Below are 8,414 nucleotides of genomic sequence, written 5' to 3'. Positions count from 1 at the left end.
GGGCCCTGGCTGCGCCATGCCGGGCGACGTCACGGTCCTTGATTTTAATCTATTCATAAAGGGCTTTTGAACTGCTCTTAGTCTGACCCGTCACCCAGGACCTGTTTGCCTTGGGAGACCCTACCAGGGACATATAGCCCCCAACAACATAGCTCCTAGGATCACTCGGGTACTCAAACCCCTCCACCACAATAAGGTGGCAGTTCAAGGAGGGGGTTGTTTTATTTTAACTGAGTAATTGTAATCTGTAAACTATTACATTTGGAAAGTAACCTTCCCAACACTGTGCAGCATTGTATATAAGTATGTAAAAGTACTGACATCCTTGAGGTCCGGTCTTGACCAGAAGTAGACAAGAGATAGCAAGAAACACAAGATTTGAGGGAAATAAGGATCTGGTATCATGGCAAATAATATAGCCATAGTCCGTAGCTTCTCAATTATCTGCCCATTTACAGTCTAGTGCCTTGTAACATATCATGTCAGCATGAGCAGAAAGGGAAGCTTTCTGTGTATACAATCAGTTCTTATAAGTATATTTTATGCAAACACACACACACACACACAGACCCACAGTATACCCTATGTGTGACAGAGGGAGAGAGAAAGAAGAGGAAATAGCAATAGAAAGAGAACATTGTTGAACAGCTGCCCAAAATGCCTAAAGGATTAGACTGTTCTCTTTTGATCCCTCTCTCACACCATGTACCAATGTTAAAATATCATTCTGTTGGATTGGTTTAGGTATTATCTGTGAGTTTTTACTTATCACTTATTTTGTTTTGCTTTTTTCATCTGATTGAAAAAGATTATCCCTGTAAAGCCCTTATCGTGGCTTGTAAATAATAAATAAACCACATAACAAGATATGAACATGCAATAACCATTTGTACTTTTAATAGTGAAATAGATAATGAGGTAAAAAAAAAATTTAAACCATCTTGGCACAGCATTTTGGTGCAGAGGTAAGTTTCTTTCATTCCTATGAAATACACTGAGATCACATTTAAATAGAATGATGGATTAAAAAGTGGGGGGGAAACATAATTATTGTATTTGTTACTTTCCCAGAATATTATACTTTCTTCTCCCACAGGCTTACCTACTCAACCCTACAGGGTAGTGCAACACTGAAATTTGGATGCTCTGGTTTGCCTAGTACAACCCAGCCAACAAACCCTACAGGAGACAAAAAGGTGGCAAGTGAAAAAAAAAGTGTCTCATTAATGTTGGGTCACCATGTGCCACCAGAAAAGCTTCAGCTCCTTGTCATTGTCATTGACCCTCTTATATAATTCCTTAACCATGAAAACCTATCCCTAGCATTTGGAATGTCACTGATATTACTATTAGTTTTAATTCAAGAAAATGATAGACATGATTACTAAACCTCACAAATGACTACGCAGACTGACATAACAGTGTGTACCTGTGGCCACAGCTCACAACATTTAGAGTCCATTTTCCAACGTGCCTTCTGCTACACTTATTAGCTCCAGTTGTCTTCACTCCAAATGCTCAGCAGCTCAGCCGTGTACTTTCCCCACTTGCCAGCTCAAACATTCGACAACCTTTCCAACACTCACAATGGTGAAAAATCCCCTAAAAATTCCTGGATCTGGAAGATCCGAAGATCAACAGCAAAATCTAATTGACTATTCTGTGAGCTGTACTGTTATCAAAATACATTAATTCCTTTTTAAATTATGCTGTGAACAAACCAACAACAAATCAACAAACAAATGCCTGTAAAAACAAAACAGAAATACTCATCAAACCATTCAGCGACCCCTATGGATAGAGGCATTATCATCCTGGAAGAAAACACTAATTTACTCAAGTTTTTCCTTTAAATTGTCACCCATCCATACAATACATGGCCCAAGCAACCACCTAATAAATGTCCTCAAAACATTTTCTGCTGTCTATTAAGGTCTGTGTGGGTTGCAGAAGCACTGGGATAAACAATGTAGCCCAGATGCCCCTCTGCCAACAGGTCCTGTTCCAGGGGGATTCCGAGATATTCCCAGGCCAGATGGGGTATATAATCCCTCTAAGGTATTCTAGGTCTACCCTGGGTCTCCTATCAGTTGGAGTTGTGCACAGAATACTCCCACAGAGAAGTGTCCAGGAGGCATCCTTATCAGATGACTGAACCACCTTAAATGTCTCCTTTCAACTTGAAGGAGCAGCAGTTTTACTTCAATCTCCCTTTAGATCTCTCTGTGAAGGAAACTAATTCTGTCCTTGATCTCACTTTTTTTGGCTACTTCCTACATTTCATGGGCAAGAACATAGATCAATCTATAGTTTGGCACAGTGTCTACATTATTGTCATGGCTGCAAAAGTTCTACCCAGACTGAAAAACAAGACTCAAATGTAGCTGAACTCATTCTCTTTAAATAACTGAGACCAACATGATAACTGTTAGTTTCTCTGCATGACTGGATCACTCACAGGTAACAGCTCTAATTCCAATTTCTGAAACTCACCAGAGGCAGGTGTTCCTCTTTAGCAGTGGTATTGATAATGTTCAGTGTGTTTGCTGTCACACAGTCCTTCTTATCAGCAAAACATATTCCGCATTTCCTGCACACTGTGTATTACACAAATGAATGTAATCATGTATTGTCACCCGCCAGGCCATGTGATGTCTTGGTCATTAGTTGTTTTTGGCAGCTAGTATGTGCCTTCAGTGCACGTTTGTTCTGGCTTCAGTCCACTGGTAAGTACATTTTGTCTTTATTCTCTCTTTTGTCTATGACCCTGAAGGCTTCCCTCATGTCAGCTAGTATGTATGGGAACGTCCTTCATTATTCTGTTATTGCTGCCCTGGTGCCTGCCTTATTAGTGAATGTGTTGGAGATTTTTCTTCTTCTTTTTTTAATTCTTCCTTTCTTGCATTATAATTTACCTGCCAATGGGCATTGTTCTGGACTCTGTTTAGTTTTTTAAACAGTGACATCTGATGATGATTAAGATATGGCAGTATGTTACTTATCTTTCTTGTTTAATAAAAAGCGGTTAAAAAAATTTTTTAGCAACAATGATCTGGACAGTAGGAGCTAATCCATTGCCATCCTGTCTACCGGAGTTTTCTGGTTGCAATGCCTGTATGTACAGGTATGTTCATTAGTATTATATTTGTGACTTGACATACTGTAAATTTGAGCAAAAATGTGACTACACTGAAAGGAAAGGAAAATGTTTACAGTACATGTTTAACATAAGAATGCTGTTTGGACTCTGGTGTTTGGCAGTTGTGTTTCCACTACACCATAAAACACGTTGTTGATTTCCCACGTCTTGATCACGTGGGGACAGCACCAGCCACTGAGAAGCGACACAACTCATGGTGCCAGTGATATTTATTTTAACCACTCATCAGAAGACCAAGTGAAAGACTTCGTTTTAAAAGGTCAATGCTGAATATAAAGACTTTCCCTGGGGCAACATTTCAGCCAGTGAGGTGTTTCGATGAGCTAGTTGTGTTGAAGGCGGAACTCAGCCCTACTAGGCCCTGGGCGGAAGTAGAGCCCAAGTCAGCACAATTACCCCCTGCTGCTAGGAACAGATGGAGACTGAAACCTACCCATGCCCGCCCGACTCGGCTTGATTAAAATGGGCTGATCCGAGCTGATGGAAAAACACCACAAGCATTTCCATAGCGCAGGAACATGGACTCACAGTGAGTCATTGTGAAAACATGCACCGTAGCATTTGAAGCTAAACCTAAGTAGATGCTAGTTTGTACTGAGGTTGGCAACATACTCGGGAACCCACTGAAATACAATATTCTGGTGATGATCTTTGAAGCCTCTGAAATAAATTCTAGAAAATAATCTAGTGTCTAAAGAGTTAAGTCAAGTTTCAGTGGTGCCTGAAAATTGGCAAAGATCACAAGGGGAGATAAAAAGCTGCTAGGAATAAGGCAGCAGCTGTATATCAGAATTATCCTGGCATGATGCAGGCTGTGGACACTGTTGGACAATTGTTGTCTCTTCAGTGTCACACAAATTTTTGAAAAGGTGCCACTGAACAGGAGATGAGTTGCTGGCCTCCATTTTCTCTAACCTTTAAGGACTCTCGCTATTCAGCCTCCATAGAAAAACATATTTGAAACAAGAATCCATTTTTCATATTTACTCTGGTTCCTGTTTGGATTATATACAGTTCATGTCTATATGTTTAGTGTGCAGTAGTTTAGTGGTACAGCTTGTGACCATTCTTCTATTAACTACATAAAGCTGAAAGAATATGATATGTGGGTCATCACTATGAGTCATGATGTTCTTGTTTTAATATTTAAGTAAAAAAAACAAAAAAAAAAACACACACACACAAAGAGTTTGGCCAGAGAAGATATCAGGATGCACATTTTCCTGTTTCCTGTTTGTGATATTCGCAGGCAGAATATGAAGCTGCTGCTGAGATATGAAGAGTTCCTGTGAGTCATGTTACGATGGCAAATAATGTTGTCAGTCTGGTTTCATCAGACCATGATCCCTGGTGTAATAGTGATTGGTATCTCCTTTTGTGAGGCCTTCATAGACAGACACAGAGAAATGCTATGAGGAATTTACAAAAGGGGGAAAGTTAGAAATGCAGTGAAGGAAAAACAGAAGAAGGAGACTGGGAAGGGAAATGCCTACAAAAATAAATGAAAAAGAGAAGCTTGAACATTAGGTCTTACACTGTTCACAGTCATCAGTGGAGAGGAAAAAAATCACTCTGACATCACTGAGCTAATGTCCTGCAGTCTCTTCCATCAGTAACACCCGAGATATGCCTCTCTTGTCTGCTCTATAAACCTTTTATGAACAGGGAGGGAAAGATTGTGGCTAAGAGAAAATGGAGAGGGGGAACAGCCAAAAAAAACCAGGTAAATTAAATGTGGAGCAGAACTATGGGAGGGGGAAAAGAAACTGAAAATAAAGATAAGGGAAATCTGAAGGAGGGTGAAACTAAAGAAAGAACCTAAAAAACAGGAGCCTAAAAAAGTAGGGGAAGAGGGCAGATCATTTATGCATAGCAAAGTATGTAAAAAAAAAAAAAAATGAAATGGGGAAAGATGTACCGGAATAAACAAAAAAGCGGGATATTTAGATCAAAACATTAAGTACATATGGGTCACTGTGTTCCCTCTTATCTGGAACCACACATTTTTGTAATTATGGAGCTACATTAAAACTATAGCATACATATCATTCCCTCTGCTGTACCTTGACCCACTTGGGTTCATCACTATGAAAGCCGCAAGCACCTTCTCCAAATTCACTTGAATCACTTAATGGCAAAAAGTATAGGACTAGCATAAACTAGCTACTCTCATATCTTCCATATAGCAGAATTAAATAGTAAATATTGCAGTGTTAAACTGTAGACACTGAATTCAGTTGTATCTAAAGTTTCATGTTACACTATATAAATCAAAAAAACTGCTGTGATAAAACAAGACAGATGAGTAAAAAGGTTGTTGATGACTCTACAGTCCATTTATAAATATGCAGAGTAGTTTCAATAGCACCCAATGTAAAAATGATGCATTCTTCTGTATGTGAAGAGTTCTGAGTGTATCAGCAAGTGGCTTAGTCATAGTTTTATCCAGTACCAATAAATTGTGATCTCACTAGGTAGCCCAGGCAGTCAGGTAGTTTCGGAGAGAGAGAAGTCTGCCCTTTTTCTGGTGAGCTTGGGCACTGTGTCCTCCATGTTTACCACCCTTTCCATAGTACATGGAAAGAGACCACAGTTTTGCCACTCATTATATTTACCTCAGTACACTTGGCATAGCAGAGGTGACTATATTGGCAGTACTGCAAAGAAAATAATTGCTTTGATAGAAAGAGTTATGTATATTAATGTGACTGTAGATGGCTGTGTTTGTAGGTTTGGCTTCCTTTGAGAGCTGTGGGACCAGTTAATTTCAAAGAAAATGTGACAGTTGGGCACTTTCAAAAGGGATTCATAATAAAAGTGTTTTTATGTCAGCTGGTCCCATGCTGATTTACAAATGACTTATGCGCGCATTTTCAAGCTCTGCTTCTGAAATACCTCTTTTATATCTTTTATACTTGTGATTAGTACTTTAACGGAAAAAAGTACATAATCAAACAGTTATTTCCTGAACAAAGACTTGAAAGTCGGGTAGAGGCAGAAGTAAACATTTACAGTACATCGCTGCAATTTTCCATCTTTATTTTTCACCTGCATGTCAATCTAGAAATGCATAATTGTATAATCATAAATGGATCAACTTTGAACTCTACATTTTAAGTTACATCAAATAACATCTGAGTTTTAATAAAATGTGTATTTTAATAAGACATAGAAAGAATCAGATCTCTTGACCTTAAAAGGAATTTTGTGGATATGTATCCTATGCTAGTTTATTCCAATTTACTGTAGCAGGCATAATCCACCCATACAGTATGTTGCAGGTTACAATTTGTTCTGAGCATTTACCTATCTTTTACCCCATTCAGACACCTTTCTTCTACTCCAGGGCCACTCACTGGACTTTGCTGCACTATCAACTATGTCCCTCTTTGTCCGCCTCTGGGCAGAGATGCACCACACCAACGTGAAAGAACTAGCAGTGACAAAGGCCAACCTCTGTGTCGCCTCATATTGGCTTTGTCCAGGCCAGTGGGGTTGACAAAGTAACACTTGAACACACCGCACAGACTACAGCCAACGGCTGACTAGCACGTACATTCTGCGCCTGCATGACAGAGATAACTCCCCCTACCAGCAGTTGGTGGCATCTGTATACGTCATTCATAAAGGGAAAGGAGAGCTAGAATGCAGAAGTATAAAGCTTAAACAAAGTGCCTCTTGTTTAAAACAGCTGCTGTTTATAGCTGCTTCTAATCGAGAATATGTCTGATAAGAAGTTGCAAATGACACTGCCTTTCTCTGCCCTTGGTCTTTTGGTTGTGGAAGAAGAAAGGAGGCTGTGGAGGCAAAAAACAAGAGGAAACCAGTGACAGGCTGAAGGGACTTTCCTGAACTGTTCTCCTCTCATGCAACAATTCACTAAGCTCAACAGCCAATCCAAGTGGTCTCTCTCATTGTCACCCCAGGAGGACAAGCCCTGACAGACACTCACAACAGAAGGTCCAATGGTTGCCGATGGCCAACCATCAACTAGGTGTGTCTCTGCCTATAGGCTCCACCCTTTTACACCCACATCACCTAGCAGAGAGACAGCTGACTTGGCTATAAATCCCCTACAACCAACCTCCACTGGGCAGACTAGCTTTCCAGCCATGCTTCCCTGCCTCCATGGCTATGTCTATGCATTTCAGTTTTTTCTTCTCATAAGCTTTATCTACATCACCCTTCCAGGAAACGCTAAGCTCAACAAAATACACAAAAGTTTATAAACCCATAATTATGGTTTTAAAAGGCAAAGATTATACAAGTTCATAATCCTTTGGCTAGTGGAAGTATTTTGTATAATAAATGGCATTTAAGTAATTAATTTTACAGTAATGGCAATCATAAATTGTGTCAGTATAACTGGCTGACAGGCCTGTTTAGGTTAAAATATTTGGTAAGGTCATGCAAGTAGGAAAAACATACCAGTACTACTGTGAGAAATGTTTTTAAAGTCCAGGTAAAGCAAAATCAGTTATTTGCTTCTAAACACATTATACATTAGAAAATAGTTGCTGAAAACAAGTGAAAAGACTGAGAATTACGTAGTGTTGAATTGTGGAGTTAGACAGTTTCATAATTTTTGAGTTCAGGATTTTTCAAGCAAGACAAAAGAGTTGATGACTCAGTGGAGCTCTCCTTAACAGAACGCCTCCCCCTCCAGCACTGTAATGCACAGAGCTCTATACTTACATTTTTTTGTGAGGGGTACTTGTGAGACTGAGCACAGACAAAAGATTAGGGGCACAGTTGTGGTTTTTAATAAAAATAACATTATTGCTGTTGCCTCAGTATTAATCAATGACAAAAGTAGGACAGTGAATGAGGTGGAGCAGGTGTGAACTAATCGCAGTTGGTGGAGGAAGACAGACAGGAGGGAGAGGAGAAAACATCCACACAGCGGACTGTGCAGCGGCTACATTGGACAGAGCACCACTGTTAAGCTAGCTATTAGCTTAACAAACTCAGACTGGGAAAGTCTTAAATATTTGCTTCTCTGCACGTTTATGTACCCTTTATGAATAGATTAAAATCAAGAACCATGACGTCGCCCGGCATGGCACAAGCGGGGCCCCACCCTGGAGCCAGGCCCGGGGTTGGGGCTCGAATGCGAGTGCCTGTTGGCCGGGCCTCCCCTCACGGGGCCCGGCTGGGCTTGGCCCGAACAAACAGCGTGGGGACGTCCTCCCGTGGGCCCAACACCTGCAGGAGGATCCATAACGGGCCGGTGCACAGTGGCTTGGGGAGCAGT

This window comes from Monopterus albus, unplaced genomic scaffold (genome assembly GCF_001952655.1).
Source record: "Monopterus albus unplaced genomic scaffold, M_albus_1.0 scaffold4.1, whole genome shotgun sequence".
Classification (NCBI taxonomy): Eukaryota; Metazoa; Chordata; class Actinopteri; order Synbranchiformes; family Synbranchidae; genus Monopterus; species Monopterus albus.
This window is presented reverse-complemented; position numbering follows the sequence as displayed.